The sequence below is a fragment of the Pholis gunnellus genome (assembly GCF_910591455.1).
Source record: "Pholis gunnellus genome assembly, chromosome: 3".
Taxonomy (NCBI): domain Eukaryota; kingdom Metazoa; phylum Chordata; class Actinopteri; order Perciformes; family Pholidae; genus Pholis; species Pholis gunnellus.
Genome location: NC_136529.1, coordinates 3,100,495 through 3,123,400, shown reverse-complemented (window position 1 = coordinate 3,123,400; position 22,906 = coordinate 3,100,495).

Sequence of the window (22,906 nt, the reverse complement as noted above, 5' to 3'; positions counted from 1 at the left end):
GGGTTGCCAGGTTGAGCACAGTGGCTCCACCGAAAAGAACATCATATTATCCACAATTTAATCTTCTGTATTTTCCAAATGCACTAGTATTATTCAAACGTATTGTTCGGTTCGTAATGCGTACCGAACCGTGAGCCTCGTACCGAACGGTTCAATACGAATACATGTATTTTTACATCAAAAAACTAAATGGTTTTCCTCCTGAATTCCTGTCAAACTGTCTCTTCTTCTGGCCCTGAACATTTACTTCTGATAGCAGACTGAGGCTCTGCAGCGCTGTGAGCCTGGCTTAGACTTGCTCTCGTCCCAGTGCCCCCCCTACCTGTTCTCTCTGCGTCTATAATAGGAGGCAGAAACATCCTGGGACGGCAGTAAGGGAACGAGCAGCTCTGCTTTGGGAGAAGGCCTTCATTTACATCCGGCTGCACCAATACAAGGCTCAGGTTAGGAAAACCAGAAAATATTTTGTATCACGAGGGTCTGAAGACTGGGTCAGACTGCTGGAGCTTTTGGTCTTTTGGCATTCACATTTCACTCCTTTATCATGACAAATATCACATATGGAGACACTGTGGCTCAATCAAAATCTCAATCTGTCACGGTGTGTAATCCTCAGAAAATAAACCAATTCAGTCGTCTGAAGCAGCTGTGATCTGTCCTTGTGTCTCTGTTTTCCACTCAGGAGCTGAGTCTGTTGAAGGACACTTGAAGACAGAAGCAGAAAAAGTCAAAGTGACTCCTCACATCGACAGCACAACCGTAGGACACACACACTCTCTGTCTGTCCTTCACCACAATGCATCTCTCTCTCACCTTCACATTCCATAACGGACAATGACCGCCCAAGGCCGGGGGTCTTTGAGGGCTGTGTGGACATCTGCTTCAAGGACCACACACACACACACACACACACACACACACACACACACACACACACACGCACACACACACACACACACACACACACACACATCAGGGCAGCACAGTATCATTTAAATGGAGGTAGAGGGGATGTAAAGGCTGGGTGGTGGACAGAAGTGTGAACGGAGTGGAAGGTCAACCTGGAAGCGACAGATCGTAATATGTAAAGTGGGGTTAGGGTTATTGACAAAATGATGATCAATGTTATTTTTGATTTATGTATGGATCACGATTATTTATCACGATCATCTATTTAATTTAGGGACAAAATATTTGCTTTTAATTAAACTTTGACATTTAAATGAACAGAGGCTATGTTGTGCTACATTACTGCTAATGCACAAATTAGGGCTGCACAATATTGGAAGAAATATTGGATATTGCAATTTAGTTTTCCTACAATATTTATGTCTAAATGGTAAAAATGTAGGAACGTTCCCCCTACATTTTGTAGACTACATCTTAAAGTTAAATGCATCTACATTGGGAGGCTGGATCTACAAAGACCTTTGTGCTCTAGTACACATTTGAACACATTGGTTGTATATGAATAGTGCTGACGTAGCAAAACAAGTTCTGCTCCTCCCCACTGATACTGACTCTTTAATGAGTCTGAAATACGTCCACAGCAGTACAATGCTTTGCTCCTGTACTCCTGTTTCTACACATTCCATATACTGTAGGTAATACACTGACTGTGACTGTGGAGGAGTACCTCATACAAGCTCACTTCAACACACACAAACTATCCCTTAAAGCAGGGGTCCCCAAACTTGTTCCTGTGAGGGCCACATCACTGAACATATCGTTTGACCTAGGGCCGCACGATTATGGGGGGGGGGGGGGTTCTACGTGCGTGCTACTCGCAGGTGAGCGACTGTTGCATTGTGTGCGCGGATCGGGGCGGAACACCGCCGTGCGCGATACAGAGAGCAGGGGAATTGAAAACGTGCGACCATGTAGTGACAGACATGACATGCCGGCGTGTAAATAAATTAAGCACAAGTACTCGTCCTTCAAGCTCCCGTCTCTCTACTCTTCTACTTCTTATACTCTTCTACTTCTACAGGGTGCGCGCATGACAGCTCTCATCTCGTTCGCCCCCTGGTGGTTGGCTGATTCAGGAAGCGTTTGATTTGATATGTAGCAGAGCACGTATTTTAAACGTCAATATCGCAGACGATCATGCTCATTTAATCGTGGCAGCCAAAATCGTGATCGCGATTAAAATTCGATTAATTGTGCAGACTGAAAAAAAATCCGTAGTTTGGGGACCACTGCCTTAAAGGGATTCCCCAAGAACCACAATAGAAATCAGGACTGGTTATTTGTAAATGATGAGCGCAGCATGTTGGTCCACAGGAAGCTGTGAGCATGATTGCAAAGGCTTCATGTGTGCATGATATCCAGTCACTCAGTCTAATTAGGCAGGAAATTGCAAAGTTATTTGACTTACTTACTTATTTTGAGTGCATATTGTGATACAAGACATAACTTCAGGATTATCTTTGGACTGACAGTGAGGGGACAGTCTGCACTCTGTACGTGGAGAGCACAGTTCTTCCTTACACCCTAAACGTGACTAATTCTTTCTGTAACTTACACAGACGTTGTGTGAGGTTTTATGGACTTTGGATGGAATTATTTTCAACACAAGGATTGCTATGTACATCGTCTGTGTGACGACCAGTATCGACTGGATCTCGCTGTGCACAGCGGCCTCACTCATGCCTCTGCTCTCTGCTCCACCATATTGAAGCCTGAGCTTTATTTCCAGATAATCATCAATCTTAAGAAAGTTCATGTTTTCTTTAACTTCTAAACATCTTTCTCAAAGCCGAGTCCACAGAGCTTCTTAAAGTCTGCCTGTGGTGCTGAAGATGCTGAACACACTTTAAAGTGTCTTTAAGATGTGCTAACTTTTGATGATACATACATCACACAGCCTCAGTGTTATGATGCAACAGAAAGGCTTCAGACTTTATGAATCTTTTTGATTCATGTTACTGGGTGGGAGTCAGCTGCAGAGCGATACCTTTGTTTGATTCAGCTGCTGCTGGAGGCAGATGATACTCTGAAACTCACATGAACGTCTTTTCTGCATCAAGTGAGAATAAAATAGATGATATAGAAGATGACATAAACTGTCAAGAACGTTTCAGTCAGAACAGATGATCGTATATTAGGCAGGAGGGAGAGGAGGATGATAGAAACTGTCATTTATATTTAAATTAATCAAATTAGATTTTCTTATTCTCTAATTTAACGTCTTTTTTGTCATTTTTCATCAAACGTGCATTTCTATTCTTCTCAACGGCTCTCAACATGGCGACCCTGAGAGCTAGCAGCGCTACCAGCGCTAACAGTACAAACTGGGACAAGCTTGTGCATGCGGCCAGGAACCGCTCCGTATGTGGATATAACGGCTCATTTTATGCTCGTGAAAACACAACCATTCTTATTATCAGGTGGTTGTATACAAAAAAACATAGTTCTTATTAATATATTCCCTTTCTGCCAATAGATCCTTGTAAATACTACACACTTTTAAAAAACAATGTAATCAATACAATGCTTTTGGGAAACTGGGTTTGTTGTTGTGTAAGAAATCAGATTACCTCAGAAGGACAAATGGATCAACAGCTCACCAGTTCATGGTAACACATCATTTTTTGAACAGGACAGACAGCCCAAGCTGACCCCACCTTGGGCTGTAGTAGTTCAGTGTTGTATGCAAGAACAGCTATGTTTATGCATGGCAGTGGCGCTAATAGGCCATCACTCATTTTCGTTCCCACATTTATGTTTAAAATAAAAACATGAATTTGAATAGCTTGTATGTATGGTTATCATGCAATTGACAGACAGTGTTGATGTTGGCATTGGTATCAGTTGACACGGTATGTTTCTAAATGTCAGTGACTGTAGCTTCACATGTTTTAAATAACAACATGAATATATGAACCTGTGTATTATTTGAAAAGCTTAGTATTGAATGCACAATAAAGAGGTATGTTTATACATGGCATAGGCCCAGTTTAATATAAAACACAATTTTATACAATATCTGTAGTCGGGGGTCCCTGCTCCATCTCTCCATCTCTCAACAAATACTTAGTTTGAAGCACATTGACATCGTTTTGTTACATTTTGACAAGACAGAAATCCACCAAAGAAACGCTGATTTTACTTAAAAGGAAAAGATTTCCAACCTTATCTTTGTATATTATAATAAGTACCTTATCTTTGTATACCAGTGAAGAACCACAGAGGGCTACTCTCAGCTCCGGCCGCTGTGGGGCACGATGTCACTCTTTGGTTTGGATGCTTTACATTGCACATGTTGCAGTGTTCAGCTGGAGGCTATGACCCAGGGGGACCCTCCAGAATCTGAGCTGCACAGAGCAAACACAGACCGGTGGAGCCTTTGCTCAAATTGCCCACCGATGAAAACAGCGTGGGCAGTTATTGTTGGATTCTGTTGCCGACGAGGACCAAGAGAAAGCCAGCCGTGTGTGCGTTACTATGTGTGAACATTTCACTCCTCACCGGGACAGAGGTGTGCAGGAGTAAGAATATTTTCTTCAAAATCACCGCTCACACAATGCATCCTGGTTCATAAGACTGTTTTATAAATTACACTTTAACTCTTCTTGCAAACTCCATCTATGAGCAAACTAAAAAGAGCATCTGAGAAACTCAAATCCATCAACCTCTAAGTTCACACATGAATGTCTCTGCAGATGAACACAGAGAAGGGGCTCATGGGTACCCATAGGTCACGTCGGTCCATGTCCATACCGGCCAAGTCTGAACTCAAACAAGCTGATTGGTTGATTCAACTTTCTTCCCGAAAATTAATTTGAAACATTCTTTTTGTAAAAGGCACGTGTATCCCCCTGTTCTCAGAGTGGTAATCATCTGAACACTATGCTGTGATAACATAACAGGCAATTGTTATAATTAGTCATTAAAAAATAATGAAAAAACAAATTGGGAATGTAGTGAATTAAAAAGAAGCAAATCTCATCAGCCTAAAACAAAATGCAACCTGCCAACAAAAAGGTACCATGAAATGTGAATAGTGATCTAGACCACCAAGCAGATCAAGCATCTGATTAGCACTCCAGGGTAACTCCTACTCCTACACAGCAAACACCGTCTACCGGCCCCCCTTTATGCAAGGTAAGCATTAACTGAGCGACTACATGCAGCGAAAAATGCTGAACTGTAAAACTGGGTCCTGCATAATGAAGAGTCCTGAGCCAACTCCCTGCTGCACCCTGAACCAGCTATTAGTTCCCATCCTCTCACAGGGAGAGCAGGATGACTTCATCAGGACACAGAAACACAGCTATTATCTGTGTGCGTGTGTGTGTGTGTGTGTGTGTGTGTCCGATCATTACAGAACAACAGTGGGTCTATGAGTCCCCTTGGCCACCTCTGGCCCTGTTGAACAGAGACCCATTGACTGAAGCACAATGACAGATACACGCACACATACGGAGGGCACACAGCGGCTGACCACTGCAGCAGCACTCACAGAACTCTCTAATCACAGTCACTTGACATGACTTAAGAGCAGCAGTGAGTTGACATGTAAAGAGGTTCTTTGTCCTCTCTACCTGTGCGTATTAAAGGACACACCTAGTTGGGACAGATTAGTTTATAGTCGATTCATCTACAAGGAAAACACAAACACGATACAAAATAAATCCATGGAAAACCGAGCTGAAACGTATGTTCTTCAAAATTAGAGGTGTGATTCTTCACTGGCAAATAAAAAAATTGCAGATTATTCCATCAGGAGAAATGACAGCTGCAGCCCTGGCCCTTTAGGTTGCGTCTGTGGTGAATGTAACCAGTAGAATCAAAATTATACTTTAAAGCCACTGTCAAAAATAAGGTTTTATCAAATTCACCTGAACATACATGTTTGCATGTTCAGTAGTGCATGAAACGGATAATCTGGTATATACAAGGTTAAATAAAGAAAAAGGTTCCCCTGTCAAACTAGGCAGCACTGATCAAATATGAATACAGATTATGTTACTGTATTATCTATTTCTCTTCCAAGTGTTTTCATAAACACATTTTAATTACTGCTTAGCAGTGAAATTATAAAGTTTGTACATATTATTTATTGCTTTAATTGATATCTTTCTTTGTTGGGTAGAAGCTTGTTTTATCAAAAAAAGCCTAAAGAATACAGAATGAAATGAACTAAATTAGGAGTGAATCAGGAATATTTGAATATGTTAACAAGACTACTGTAAGAACCTGACCGCCGTCTCAGTGGAAACTTCTACTGCTCGAGTTCTGTCAACAATATTTGGGATAGTGAACAAAAAGACTATTAACTAATAATTATATGTGCATAAATATGCACACAGGCTACTAGACTTTCTCCTCTCTGCTTCACTGCTTTGTTGTTCTACTTTCTTCCTGGCTGAAGGACAAACTTCAAAGACTCAGTGTGCGGGTGTGTGTGTGAGAGTGTGTGTATTAGCAGATGTGAGGTGTCGTGGCCTATAACCGCGGGATGTGTGACCTCTGACCTCTGATGTAAGTGCTGCCTCTCAGTAATCACCACCAGCTCCTCTGACTTCCTGTCTTGACTGCAGATGGGCCTGACTTACAGCTGACCTCAGGTCAGAGAAGGCTGTTGGTGTGAATAAGGTCAGCGGTGCAGTCGGGGCCGTTGAGTGGCTTCTCCTTCTGGGCTTTTATTTAGTAAATGCGTCAGTGAAGGACAGAAGTCCAAGAAATGACCCAATCATTTGTGAGTGACCCATATTTGGTCCTACTTCTAGACAGGTTTCTTCAGAGCCGTTTCGAATGTCAAAGTGGGTGGCTCCCTCCGTCGCCATCTTGGCAGTGACAACACAGCCTAACTCCCGGTTAATCCAAAAATGAACAAAGAGGTGGGTCGTTAGGTGACCGGGTGGCAGCAGAGGAGACAGCTGGCGACCTAAGACGGCACCCACCTGTCACTCAAAGCAGCCACGTCCTTGCTTGTGCATAACATGGGGATCTATGAGGATTGACTCACTTTTGGAGCCAATGTCTGGTGGCCATTTGCAGTTTTTGGCCCTTACGGCTTTATTATTCAGTACCGGAAATTGCCACTTGCTTGAAACTAGAGATTGAGACCATAAACTCATGTTTACAATGTTTACTGTGCTAATAAATCAAGAGAGAAGTAGAGTCATTTTCTCATAGACTTCTATACAACCAGAGGAGTCGCCCCCTGATGGACATGAGAGAGAATGCAGGTTTGTAGTACGTCAGCATTTTCGGTACTTTAACGCTTTATCGGCAAACCACTTTTGGCGAAGTGAGATAAGTTGCTCCTAACTTCAGTGAGCTTTGGAAGCAGGAGGCCTCGAGGTGATGTTTCTGTCAATAACGTAACTCATCCCCAATGAGTTGCCAGGTTTGCAGTGCCACCAGAAGAATCAATGATGGTGCATTCTGCAGAATGCAAATACAATGTGGGAATGGGTCTGTGAACTGTTCAAAACATGTTTTAATTGGAAAATGTAGCTATCTAAAAGGAGAGCGGTTTTCTGGAGAGGACAGGAACACAGAAACAGAGAGCTCCTTGGAAAGCAGATTTTTGGACGCCATATTGATTTGTGTTTCACACAAAGATTGTTTTGGATCTGTGGCTGTGTATCAATGTGACGTTATCTTCGACTCACTTTCAGTAAACCTTTAAACTCCCAGTGTATTTCTGCACCAAAACGTATTGTGTATGCGCTGGCATTGTAAAGCCTGACTAGAATTCCACTGATATTGTACACTATCAACACACAAGGGCTATTGACTCCAAATGGATTTTTCTCAAATCCTGCTGATACTGCCAGTGATGATCCTGCTTATCTCTGCTACCCCCGTGTCCAACCAGCCAACATTAAAATAGATAAGTGGCCCCACCCACCCTTTCCATCTGGAGGCACCCAGGCTCTCCCGAGACCCCGACCCAGACACCATGACTGCTAAAGTCAGGCATTGGCGCCGCCGGAGTCCCTGTGGAGAAGCAGCCCTGGTAACATTGGTCCGTCTGTCCCAGCTCATCTGTCACACACTGCACATGAGCAGTGCCAAGAGACCCAGAGAGAGGAGAAGACAGACAGGCACAGAGAGGAAGTATGGGGCTCTGATCCTAAATCCAGTAAACACAAGATTTGACAAAGAAGATGAATAAGAGGGCATGTTAACTAAAGATTGGTTTCATCTAGGTTTGGGCACTTTTACACACTTAGATTTGTTGTATGCAGTGAACCACATAAGGGACGGTGCTTATACCTGGACTATAAAACATGGAACTAAGGAAAGACAGACCTTCTCTCAAAAACTCATTTCAGGGATCATGACATGTTTAAAATAAATAAATACTATAAATAAAAAATGTTAACTCTAAAATATTAGTGCAACCCTCAAAAGTCCAGTATTGGTCAGGTATTAGAAAAGAACAAAAAGAAAAGCAATCATGAAGAAACAAGTTGTGATTGGCTAAGGGAGATAAGACTACTAAATGTAAAGGTACTTCTGTCAATATGTAGAAAAAAAGGAGAAGCTCAGACACTAAAGGACCATGGAGACGCCTCGTTTGATTCACTGCATGAATCAGATCTGGTTATGCCAACAGCACAGAACCAGCATGTGTTTCTTTTTGTATAATACAGGCAGAGGACCCTAATCTGTTCACTTGATCTAAATAATGAAGGACCTGGTTCGAAACTATAAAGAGGACAAGATACGATACATATGAAAGATGAACTAGATGATGTGACATTGGAAGACGTATCCCTCTGTTGGAGTTGACTACGAAAACACTCGCTGTTGTACAATGGTGTTACAGAGTGAAGCTTCTCTTCCTGACAGCTGATGTGACCTACCGCTGGCGATGTTTGTCATTTTAACTAGTGTAGTAGTAGTAGTAGTAGCAGTATTATTAATCAATAATCTATCTCTTTAATAATATACCATCCTCTATAAATATAACCTCACCCAAAAGTGAAAGAGCCTGGAATCTCTTTGTTGAAGCGAGTAAAGAACACGATCTTCTCCCGCACCCAGCCGAGTGGCTAGTTGCTGGAATCAGTCACTATACCAGTGTTCAGACTGAACGCTTGCACACACTGTGTGGAATGGCTCACTGCCTGGTTCCCGGAGCGTGGGCGGCTATATTTACATTAAGTGGAGTTATTAATGATTTCAGGTCAGACAGTATTGCCGCTCAGTGAGAAAGTCATTGTGTGTGTGATTACACAAACAGCAAACGGTAAAGATCAGCAGTTTTATTATTAAGTCACAGATGACGTCTTAATATACGTCAAGTATTGCAAGTGTGAAAATGGTAAAATGAATGAGGCTCAATATGGGAAATACAAACCATCCCTTAAAACCTCTTGAACCCTAGCTCTATTTTTAGGCCTCTGCTCGAAAATGCCATACCCATACTCAAAGGGGCTTATCTCTCTAACTACAAGGTCTATTTGAATAATTTCAATGAAATAATAACAAAAACACTTGTGAGATTTGTTAATATGTGTACATATCAGTGTATATATTACTGGTTAATGCTGAATGAAGGTAGCACACAGCTCAAATTGAAAATGTTCAGTTTCGCCTGGAAAAAAAAGCACTTCTATTGATGCTATTGATTTGAAATGATGCAGACGAAGGCCTAAACTCTCCCAAATCATAGCACAACATGTCAGCAGTCCTTGGCTTTGATAAAGTGAAGCAGGCCAGAAATATCGATGGTTTTGTACAGGTCAGCCGACGTCAATTCTGATTTTGGAAGCAGCACTTTCAGCAGTTTTATTGTAATTTTATATACTATATAACTATATATTTCACTTCTTTTATCACTAATAGTGTTCAATCTATCTAATACAGCAGTTTGGCATCATTTTGAGAGCCTGGGCCTATATAAACCTATAAAACAGAGCTCATCCTCATCTGAGTTCCAGTTTTACAGACTACAATTGAACCTTACAGAGCCTGGCGGATTTTCACCTACGACACAGCGTTGAATGCGGAAGAGTCCAAGGAGTGTAATGATATGTTCTTTGAGTTGATTGACAGAATTTTAAGCCAATAAAAAAAATCGAAAACCGTGGCGCGCCCCCAAGGGTCAAACCCATTGGCCAAATGAAAGACAACCTAACCTTCATACAAGCTAATAGAGACTCAGATTTTTCACACAACGAAGGAGAGAGACCGGCAGCACATGGCTGAAAGGATTAATTTTGGATTTTTGGCGATTTTCTTCCAGAAAACCATCTCAAAGTGCGAAGCGTTTACAATTGTTTGATGTTTGGCTGTGTGTTGATCTGTGGCTTATGGAGTGCAACTTGTTAATGGAGAGGAATTTGGAAGATATGGTTGGATTCAGTGTGGAGTCCTCATGCTGTCTGATATGCAGTGTGTCTGTGAAAGTGCCATAGTCTTTGGTTGGGATCGGTAACGGAGAACATAGCTCGCCGTGTCCTGGTGAAAAATAGGTGAAATTGTGATACCACTTGTAGTATATAGTATTAATTTGTGTATATATATGTTTTTGAGTGAGTAAAATAGCTTACATGGTCCACTTTATCAGAATTTCTTCGTTACGTAGGTTTTTGATATATCTTAAAATATAATTTAATTCGTTCTCAGAAGTGATTTGTACTACATGTGTGTACTCTGTCGCCCCCCCCCCCCCCCCCCCCCAGCTCTCAGAGACAGGAGGTTAAACATGAAACAATCATTAGAAAAATATTTTTATAGTGTGTTTGCAATAAGTTAACCGTCACAATAATTACTATATCAACTCATCATTCAATACATGAGCATGCCCTTAATCATTTCACGTTACTGACTTATCGTATCATAAATGGGCATAACCTCGATAATTTTTACATTATCGACTTATCTTACGATATCTCAAATCATTTTCACATTACTGACCTATCGTACGATATATGGACATCACCTCAATCATTTTTACGTTATCTACTTATCGTAAGATATATGGACATGGCCTCAATTATTTTTACGTTATTGACCTATCGTACAATATATGGACATGACCTCAATAATTTTTACGTTATCGAATTATCATACGATATATGGACATGACCTCAATCATTTTTACGTTATCGACTTATCTTACGATATAGACATGACCTCAAATATTTTTATGTTATTGACCTATCGTACGATATATGTCATGACCTCAATCATTTTTGCTGATCTCGATATTGCACGTTGTGTTTCCATGTGTTTGTCACCAACATTTGACCGAAAATGTTTCCAGAATAAACAGCAGGCATAGTTCAGTGGGTGGACGTTTTTTAGACTGAAGATCTGACCAAACATTTGGTGTCAAATTTCAGAGCTGTACTATTTGATAGTCTGAGAGGTGAAAACACTTTCGATGGTTCTCAAAAAGGCCTGATGTTCCAGACTCAGCCTTTGGCGTATGAGCACTTTTGTCAGATTTCTGGTTATGTGGTAAGATGTCAATGGCTCGTCTCTCATCAATCTAGTTACATTCTGCTCCAATGCAGTTATGTGACAGGTTGCTGAAAAATGATTGCTTCACAGAGCAGATATTATGTCACTATAATACTAAAGGTTAGTATTTTGTTCAGTTGGCGGAAGCCACCAGCCACAGGAGACGTTTCTTTGATCAGCAGAAGGGGAATCAAAGATATGCCACGTGATATAAAAGAGATTATGTACTAAGACAAAAAAATAAATGAAATACAAGTACAGAGGCATCTGTGCTGCTCTGACTTCAGCGAAAGGACTGAAATGGATCAAATTGGACGTTTAAATTTTTTCTGGCTAGGAGAGATCTTGTTCCATACCTACACTCATATTACCCTTACTGTGTGGGTAACACAACACCAGCTTTTTATGTGCCAGGATACTTAAACTGTGCTTTGATTTCTGTGAACACGTGATAACCTTGAGTTTACAGTATATTTCAATGATCAATACAGATTCATTTTGCCATTCTCGTTGAAAACGTGAAGTGTTACTCATTTTACATTGCGTAGAGTATTTTCCTTGTATTCAACTTTGCATTCAACTGTCTCAGGTCATAATGTTAAACCTGAAATCCAGAATAAAGCCTAGTCGATACATCAGCCTGAACAACATTATCAGCAAATTTGAGCTTACCATCACAGATATGGTAATATTGGTGTACTTGTTGCCAGTGCAGTAGAGAAGTGTCCAAGATATGTTTCAGGTAATTTAGGAACAGTTTCGCTGTTACATAGTTTGACCACCAGAGAGAATTGACAAGTTTATTTTCTTACTGCATATTGTCCTATTCAGTAGGCTACTCACCCCGGTATATAGAACCAAATGAAACCAGATTAAGTAATTTAGGGAATCCTTACTAAAAATGTATTAAAAGATTGTTTGTGTCGTGTTTTGTTAAAAAACTGAATGTCGGTCGATGTATCGTTAGAAGAATTCTTACATATGGAAACCATGGAAGTCCAGGGTCCATTTAAAAGTCCATTTGTCAGTCTCTAATCTGCAGCATTCCACAGGTGAAACTATAGCAAAGATGACAGAAACTGTGTTTCCTTGTTGCTGTTGAAATTTTCATAGCTTCCAAGTACCTTTCCAAGTATAGATTTTATTTACTGGAGCGATAAAGTTACGTAGTGTTGCCATTGTATGCCGGTCAGGTGAAGTACAACCCGACAAACCTGATCAACATTTCAAAACAGCAGTGTAGACAGAGCCTCTCCAAACAGAAAGAAGTTTTAGAGTAGCATGGTACACTAACCTCTAACCTCTGGTTATCTACGATGAGCAGGATGGTACTTCACACTTAAGTGTAGCTCTGTATTCTCAGTGGGCTAGCGCTATAGCTTACCTAACATTAGTTAGGTGCACTCAGTGCACTAGCTCCTCGTGCTGTCCTGCTATTAGCAGTCTGCAGCATGTTCTCCTGCACAGCGCTTGACTGGTTTTTAATTTGGACTCTGAGTGTTGGAAGGCTTCTATCTACAGCCTCAACACTTCCCAGACACCAGGAGGCTTCCAGCAAGTCATCCCTGACTCTGAGAAACACACATCTGCAGAGTGTTCATATGACAGAGTCACCATATATCAAGCTTTTCTTTTTGCATGACTGGGCCTTTTATAAAGGTTTATGGTAGCTTATTCTCCAGTCTGGAGTAAATAGAACAATAAAAAACAACATTTTAATGTCATCGTGTTTATACTGAAGGCTGGTTTGCTTGGCCCCAGTAAATTATAGAATATATAAATAAATCAGAATGCATGAAACAGTTGCAGAATGTAAATAATTCTTACTGTACAAACACCGATATAGTAAAGAACAAGAACTTAAAAATAAATAGATATGCGAACAACTTTCTTTTTAAAAACAAAATATTTTAAAATTCTTATAAAAGCAATATCAACTGACAACAGGTGTGTTATTGCAGAAAAGTGGGCGTCTGTACGTTGGTGTTGTTGGTAAAAAAATATGTGTTGCTTTACACTGAGCTGTAGAGGAAAGCAAACCCACGTCTCAATCCATCACTACCTACATGAGATTCAGAAGATGCATTTAATCACCATTGAAAAGTGTGTTTTCACCTGCACCTTCTTCCTAATTCCTACTAGTCACTTCTCTGACTGCTGAGGTCCACTGCAGCTGGCTCTGAAGTTATTGTGAGCTATATTTGGCTTCAACACACCATTAAACAACATAACGGGCGCTGAAGTACCCAGCCACATGCTGATCTTGTGTTTTAGGCAGAACCTATGTATGCCACCCCAAAATATAAATGGCTAATGCAAATGGAAATGCATACAAATTTGGAATTTGACTGTGGAATTTCAAATGTCAGCAGATGTGCTCCCAGATCAGCTATCAGGATGATTTCTCTGAAGAGGACAAAGCATTCTCTCTCTAACCAGCTCCATATCTCCACATCTACCCGACGCTTCAGAGGTTCGTCATGACGGGGTGCTCAGCTCAAATCTCTCTGAAATGAAGGGACTGACCTCTCTGGTCTCAGCCCTTATGAGAGCACAAAGAGCTGCTGGGCATGCTGACAGGGATCCTCTATGAGTGAGAGAGGTCTTAGCGAAGGCTCAAAGCGTGTCACAGATGAACTGAAGATGGAGTCTGGTCCAGTCAACTCGTGGATCGATAGCAGCCTTGATGGAGATGTGGAGACTGCGTACTGATGCAAGGGATTTAAAGGGAACTTAGAAGGAATAAAAGACAGATGAAGCATGACTTCACTATCTTGTTTAGTCTTAAGATCTAGTCATCATCTCTAGATAACAAATGGGGCTCATATTGAGTTTCCTAAGCTCATTGTTCTTATAAAAGATGTATAATGTACCGGCCGACACTTAGACATTATAATGAGCCAAGTTCAGCTCATTACTGATGCTTCTGTATCTGTATCTGCGTCCTGCCCAAAGTAGGCACTTTTTGCACTCTTCACAACTGCTGCTACTCTTTTCTATCTCTCAAGTTCTCTGGCTGTTTCATAACTCATTGATTAAAATTAATAATACACCACAGCCCAAGCGTCACGCCTCATACACAATATGAACATAAAGACAATGTGGCGAAAATCTAGATGAGCCAATTTAAGCAATTATTACTAAAATGATGTGAAATTGCTTATTTTTAAGTGAAAACCTTCCAATTAACTTAGGGGAGTATTGCCATTTATTTCTTCTCACTTCCAGCAGTGTATCTGCGGCTACTACTAACATTAGCTGTTATTTCTTCACAGCTTATCACACATGGAGGGATGACTATATGAGCACCAGTCTGACATCAGACTACATGTTGTTCATGTTGTTCATGCAACCTTCTCTGCTGACCTTTGCCTCCAATCCTTGATCAAATGCTCTGATGAAGGAAATGTCCTGAAGAGAGATCCCCATCAAACAAGGGAATAGCTCTAGCTGGCAAAGACATTAAATGTGGTTGGTGGACGAGGGCTCAGTCTTGCGATTTGTATTTCCTAATCAGTCCACTCCTCTGGTGCATTTCTGACTATCCATCTGAGGCAGCATAGCAGTAGGTGCTGGGTTACTTGCTGGCTGTGACCAATCCTCACTTTGCGGTGGCTGGCTCAGATTTACAGGTATGTAATCCTCTGCCATTGTATTGGGCCTGTTTGAAGTTGCTGCCTTTCTTTATTCCTTCACCGGGTAGGAGTTCATTGCATTCGGTGATGCTTTGGAAAAACTTTGAAGGTCAAAGGCCTTGAGAGCTGCTAATTTAGCAGCAGGTGCAGCTAGCATAGCTTCCAGCTCAAGTTGCCCTCTTCATCTTTTCAGCATTTGCGCTTTTTCCTCCAAAGCATGCTTTTCCTTTAAAACTGATACACGAGCAAGCAGCACAGCCCTGTCGGACTCTGCTTTCACTCTTGCAGAGAAAGTGAAGCTACATTTCCTACTGTATGCACACCGAGCAACATTTGAAACACTCTGTCCTCTGGCTTAATACCATCATCATTATTAAAGGCATAATGTTCAGAGCATGCTACCCACTCTTTCACATCAGAAATAAATTCATCATTAAACATACTTTTTGCTTCCTTTTCATCTCCAGGTAACATCCGATCAAAGAACCATGGATCACACAAACTGACAAGATCATCAAGAACACGTTGTACATCGGCTTTTATCTTTTTTTTTTGCATCATGTTTCTTAACTTAGTAGCATTATTTAGCTTAGCTTTCCTTTCCTAGCACCCGGCAACCTTTCCAGCTTTTCTCCTCTCGCCACAATGAACTAAAGAACGAAACAACACTGTCCAACTTCTGCTGCTTTGCCTTGGATGGATATTTATTGCTCAGTGTTAATGTTCTTCATCTTCAACATGTCAACGTTACAAGAGCCCATAACGATTGTCAATCGATCGCCATACAGCGACACCTTTCATCTTCAACTAGCTTGGCGTAACGGTCCAAACATTGTTTTTTATCGTCCGTGCAGCAACGCCTGTCACCTGAGTGAAAGTTCCTACCTATAGTTTACATGACCCAAGGCACAATGGTGACACCTACTGGACCAATTGTATCCTACATACACTTCATTCATTTCACACTATAATTAAATGTGATATCTTACGTTATGATTTTAATTAATTTAATCTAATTTAATTAACTTGCCTTAATTCCAGATGTGGCTTCTTCAAGTGCAATCTTGCTAATGCAGCTAATATTTGTTCTAGTTTATTTTTTTTAAATTTCAGGTTCCTTCACTTACAACAACAAGGGTCACAAGTAAACAAGAGTATTGAGTCCATTTAAGGTAGCCAGAGACAATCACCTTTCATATCTCCAGCTCGACACCTGCAGCTTTATGACAGAATATCATGTCACAGTATTAAACTATCACGCTCTGCCAAACTCTTCATTACAGCTGAAAGCTCATAACATCTCTCTACACGTCTTCCCCAGCTTCGCCTCTCTTTAGTAGTGTTTCACAAGCACTGACTTTTGTTTTGGAGAATCTGACCAGTCTCTCTGACTTGTCCTGTTCACTGAAATTTAAACTATGAATCATTTGATTCAGGTTGACTGCATGTACTGTACATAGAGTGAGTGCAATATGAATACTATGATACTACAGTAGTTAATGGAAACAATGTGGTCTGTTTTAAAGTGAATAAACTAAAGTGTGTCTTCCTGTCAGTGATCAAATACCAAAATAAATACAAATCTATTACTGCAGTGAACCAAAGTGTTAGTGACTCAATAGAGCAGTATTTTGGTACAATGCAGTTATTATATTATTATTGTTACGGCCTATTACCAGTACACTAAAAGTAGAAGTAAAAATGAAGACAGTGCATAACCTCCATTGCTATAGCAATAGTGCCAACACACTATGTGATTACAAGATGGGATGACCCCATCAATCAACTCAAACCTTTTCATGTGTCAGAGCTCCAGACATTACTTATAACACTGAGGCTATTTAAGACCATCACTCATTTACACTTAAAGGGATGGTTCAGGTGTTTTGAAGTTGGGTTTTAGGAGGTACTTCTCCATAGTGTACCACGGTACGCCCCCGGTTTAAACAGACAGGAGTACCAGCACATGCGTAATGTACTGCTGTGGACTGGGGCAGCAGCAAAACATATTTTAGACTCCTAAAGAAATCAATCAATCAATCAAATTAAAGTGTAATTCACCCTCAGGTCTGAGCCTAAGTCCACTCACTGCATTATTTTGAAAAATGCTAAAAGATGGGCAAGGGGTTGAGATGAAACCATGTCTTTTTCCGTGAAGCCTTCACACAGCATTGACAAACGCAGCATCGACAAACATGACAGCCAGAGCAGATGACGTCAGCCAGCGCAAACCCTAACCCGTGTCCACAGCAGCAGTCTGCTCCCCTCCCGGCTGTAGTCTTCAAGCAACGGGGAGACAGCAGACCACCAGTCTAACGTTAGCGGGATAACGTGGTGGTAATGTTAGCGGGATAACATGGTGGTAATGTTAGCATGATAACAAGGTGGTGATGTTAGAATGATAACAAGGTGGTAACATTAGCGGGATAACATGGTTGTAATGTAAGAATGACAACATGTTGGTAACGTTAGCGTGATAACATGGTGGTAATGTTAGCATGATAACATGGTGGTAACGTTAGCATGATAACATGGTGGTAACATTAGTGGGACAACATGGTGGTAATGTTAGCATGATAACATGGTGGTAACGTTAGCGGGACAACATGGTGGTAATGTTAGCATGATAACATGGTGGTAACGTTAGCATGATAACATGGTGGTAATGTTAGCATGATAACATGGTGGTAACATTAGCGGGACAACATGGTGGTAATGTTAGCATGATAACATGGTGGTAACGTTAGCATGATAACATGGTGGTAATGTTAGCATGATAACATGGTGGTAACATTAGCGGGACAACATGGTGGTAATGTTAGCATGATAACATGGTGGTAACGTTAGCGGGACAACATGGTGGTAATGTTAGCATGATAACATGGTGGTGATGTTAGAATGATAACATGGTGGTGATGTTAGAATGATAACAAGGTGGTAACATTAGCATTATAACATGGTGGTAATGTTAGAATGATAACATGGTGGTGATGTTAGAATGATAACAAGGTGGTAACGTTAGCGTGATAACATGGTGGTAATGTTAGCATAACATGGTGGTAACGTTAGCATGATAACAGGTGGTATTGTTAGCATGATAACAAGGTAGTAACGTTAGCATGATAACATGGTGGTAACATTAGCATGATAACATGGTGGGATTAGAAAGCTAATGCTAGCTAGCTAACTAGCCAGCTGCTAAATTAGCTGTGCTGTGATTGTAATGCTACACAATGATTACTGAAAAAGTTAAAGCGATAGACGCTGTGGAAAGGAGTGGAGGAGGGTCTTATTAGAGGGTGTTAACATCAGGCGGCAAACTCCAGTTCTGCCGAGTGAAGCCGATGCAGAAGTGTCTTAAAACTTGCATTCTCTCTCCTGGCCATCAGGGGGCAACTCCTCTGGTTGTATAGAAGTCTATGAGAAAATGACTCTACTTCTCTCTTGATTTATTACCTCAGTAAACATTGTAAACATGTGTTTATGGTGTCACTCTCTAGTTTCAAGTCTTCTTCAACACATGTTTATTTAGTAAATTATGTTCCATTTACAGTCAAATAGACCATAAAGCAGAGTATGCTTTAGGGCGGGATTACTGTGATTGACAGGTCGCTGCCACTACCAGAAACATACGGCATCTCAACATCACTCCTCCGCATCCCAAATATGGTAACTTCTGTTCATTGTAATAAAATCAACATTTTCCAAGATCGTGACAGCGAAATTGACAAACTTCGAGGCTTCAAAATGGCAGTCCACAAACCAATGGTGGACAACACGATGACTACTTCCACTTCTTAGATACAGTGTATGGTTAACATTCTTTTATTTCATAACGTAGATTGGTCCCAAACGGTCCACCTTATCTCACAATTGGCTGATTTAATTCAGTAGATATCAAGCTACTGTATTGATGTATATGACAATGACATTTTAAAAAATGGGCTAAGAAATATCAATATTAACACCAGCATTGATGTGCTTCATCACAGTACAGTCATATCATTTAGTTCATAGCTTAAAAAATATGTTAAAATGTGCAGTGAGCAGTACGCTAAATTTAGAATACTTGAACCGCCAAACCATGCTGTCAGACAACCCCTCCCCAACCGGGAAATGAAGCAGTTATCTATGCTCTCTTCAAAGCCACCACTCAAAATATTCTAAAATATAGTGTACACTTAAACTGGTATTGATTTTTTTTAGACATCTAAAATAAATTTTGCTGCTGCCCCCGTCCACAGCAATACATTGCTTTGCTCCTGTGCTGGTACTCCTATCTGTTTCTACAAACTCCATCTACTGTCGGTAATACACCGACTATGGAGAAGTACCTCATAGAGTCCCTCTTCAAAACACTTGAAATATCCCTTTAGAGTGGCAATATCCAAGATTTTCATTTAAATAAAAGTCTGTTCAGTCACTTTATATCCCCTCTGGCCCACTGATGAAAGTATGCAATATTTATATATTTCCAGTATCACAAACTGAGTGCATGTGGTAACATTCCCAGAAAATAATTGTGATAACTATTACAGTCTCAGCACAGATATGTTTAGTATTCAAAATCATGCGGGGGAAATTCTGGTGTGTGTTAATAGAAAGCACATTCTCTGATCTTAAAGAAATGTTGTAACTTGCATCATTCATGAAATATCTATAGTTTTGGTATGCATGGAGGCAAGGATAATACTGAATTACCACCTGGTCACCGAATCACTCATCCACTAATTCCTAGCCTTCATATGGCATCATTCAATGAGGGAAAACTGATAATTAGTCATTTCGCTGTGGTCCTCCGGTCCGGGACCTCTGAACGGACTCAAAGACCCCGTTATTGGAAAGCACTGCTCCTCCTGATTCAGTCCGTCAAAGGAGCCTTGGCACAAACCTGAGCCAAACCTCTGCATGGCTACGAACCCTCATTTGCCAGATTTTACACAGTACCCTGCAATGTTCCCAGCATGCATATGGCTCGTCAAAATTTGAATATGCATGGATGTGGACTTTTAAGAATATGGGAATTAGCGTTGGCCGTAGAACACAGGTGTAGAGTAGCATGATTAGATTAGATAGAGTAGCATGAAACAATACAGGGTTCGACGTATTCAGCAAACAGCAGAAGCCTGAACCACTTCAGTAAAATGACCGATACACGCACATAAAGGAATTAAAGACGTTCCAGGTTGAAGTTTACCGACATGGAACTTGTTTTAGCCGGTCGAAGCAAAGACCAGGCTCGCTTCACCAACGGTCCTCAATTATGTTTAGAGGTGCAGCCTACGTATGGGCTGCATTCAATTAAATGTAATGTGAAGTTTGCCGTAACGTCCCTCACCTTAACGTTACATGAACACAGGTGTTGTACCGTTAAGTACTGGTAGGCTACTCCGGGTCTCTCCGAGGTAGCCGACACTTGTGCTATTGCGTCAAAACAGACTAATAAGGGGGATACCCGTTCACACTGAAGCTATTGGTGAAACAGCGTTCAACAACATCCCGAAAAACCTGCATCTGCCGTTATGTTTTTCAGCGCATATTGTGCTAAAATATAGGGTAAATTAAACAAAATAAGATGAGGCAAAAGATAAAGGTGTTTGGTGATAGGTGTGGGTTTGTTTACCTTGTTATGATGCGGATAGTCTTCTCCACGGGCAGCTGCGGATACGGAGCCGCGGATGATGCGCAGGAGGCTGGGTGATGCTGCTGCGACGTCGGTGTAACCAGCGCCGTGTTTCAGATAACAGAAGCGACCCGGACTCGTTTCACATAGCTTTGTTACTGTCCCTCTCCTTTTCTCCGCATTCAAGGACGAGCCAGCTCTCTCTCTCTCTCTCTCTCTCTCTCTCTCTCTCTCTCTCTCTCTCTCTCTCTCTCTCTCTCTCTCTCTCTCTCTCTCTCTTTCTCTCTCTCGCTCTAATTTCTTCCTCTCCTCCGCATCCCTGCTTTCTTTTGATCACCTTATGGTCTCGTTTTATCAGTGTCAAGCCCGCGAAAGTATAGCAATAGTACTTCCGGTATCCATATGAAGAATTAAACGTCCTCACTTGAACGTCCAGCTAGCATAAATGCTAATGTTGGTAGCTATATTAATTAATCAGTATTTCTACATCGTGATGTTTATTTTAAACTGATAATGTTGATGGCAAGCCATTTTCTGCAAAAACAACACTGCACCAAACCAAAGGCAGAAAAACATTTCTAAACCAATCAAACAATGTTTTGTTTCGCATCTTTACTGTAAAAGGAAGGTATAGGTTTTGTTTTTTAAATACCTTCAACTTTGTGTCATTTCCCCTTAGTGTCTGACTAGACTAAAACGAATGGAGCAAAAGTTATGTTACTTGGGAAATACTGAAGCATAGTGTATTAAAAAGGGTTTCAAGATGACAAATGTATGCCAAATTCCTACCTCCCTATGTATGTTAATATGTAACTTTAAAAAATAGTAACATCAAACAACTTATTTTTAGGTCGCTGAAGTGCAATAATCATCCTCAACATGTGTTGTGTTCTGGTTTCAGAATGATATGGACAGCTGGAGAACAATTTACACAATAAAAATGTTGTGGGCTTTACAGAATGATTTATTTTCTTGCAAACTGACGGGTTTCTTTCATATGACATACATAAGGTATTGTTATCAAATGGCTTGAAATATAGTACATATAGCTGCCGTAAATAGGAATAGAATCCCCTCCCTGGTTTGGGCTGATACCCGAATATTTGCAACATCTGGCTCCACACCTGGTTAGGCCTAATTATACGTCCTCTAGCGCAGAAACCCAAATTAAAAGCTTTAATTTTGAAGGCAAGTCGATAACTTCCGGTATTTTTCTTGCTTCCCCCGGCCAGCTTGATGCAGCATCTCCGTTTTTGGACGGCGCCAGTAAGCATCTCCTTTTGTTGTGGGCTCCTCGGCTGCCTGTAAGTAAAGCACAGAGGGGGCAGGTGCTGCTCAAGGCCCCGCTCCACACCCCTGCTCCCCGGGGACCAGCGCAGAGAAAGAGACCCCTCCAATTACACTCTGCAAAGTATATTGCACTGAAGACTCTGCTTTACTTTTCATTTTATTATTCTTCATTTTACTTTTACAAAATATCATAATAACAAAACTATATCCAAAAATAAATTCAATAAAGAAGAGGCCATATGAATAAAGTGATTAATGACGCAATAAACAAGTATGAATGTTATTATTAATAATAATCATAACTGCATTATTATTAATAATAATAACAATAATAAATACGTCTATTTTCATATGAATGTGAAAAATGTCTTAAAATTCAGGTTTATTTCATATGGTCTGGTGTTTTTTCTAGAATGTTCCATTTAACCAGTACTAGAAATTGTTTTAAAGCTTGAAATTGATGGGGATTTTCATGTATTAAGCTTTGTTTAAGTAACATTTGCTTTTATTTGAATCACCATTACACACATTAAATTGATAATGGGATTTTAGTGCAACAGTTTTTTTGTTAATTCAATCGAGCTATTTTTGATTTGCTTGACAGTCAATCAATAAACAAATGTGGATGCTCAGTGGTTTCACAGACTCTTTTACAAATGAAAAATAAATATTGTAAGAAATAAATATTAACTTGGGAAATTCACTGCAATTATATGTACTAGTTAGCCAAATGTATGTAGAGTCATTGGTGTAGTCCAAGTCCTCTCAGGCATGGATGGAGCTAGCTGATTTGTTTCAGAATATTATCCATAAGTCATTATTTTAAAGACGGCCAACAGGCCCTGTTTCATAATAAAGGTGAGAATGGGGGAAAACACAAAAGTTTGACACTGTTTTGTTGAGAAGTTGATCGGCCTCTTTATTG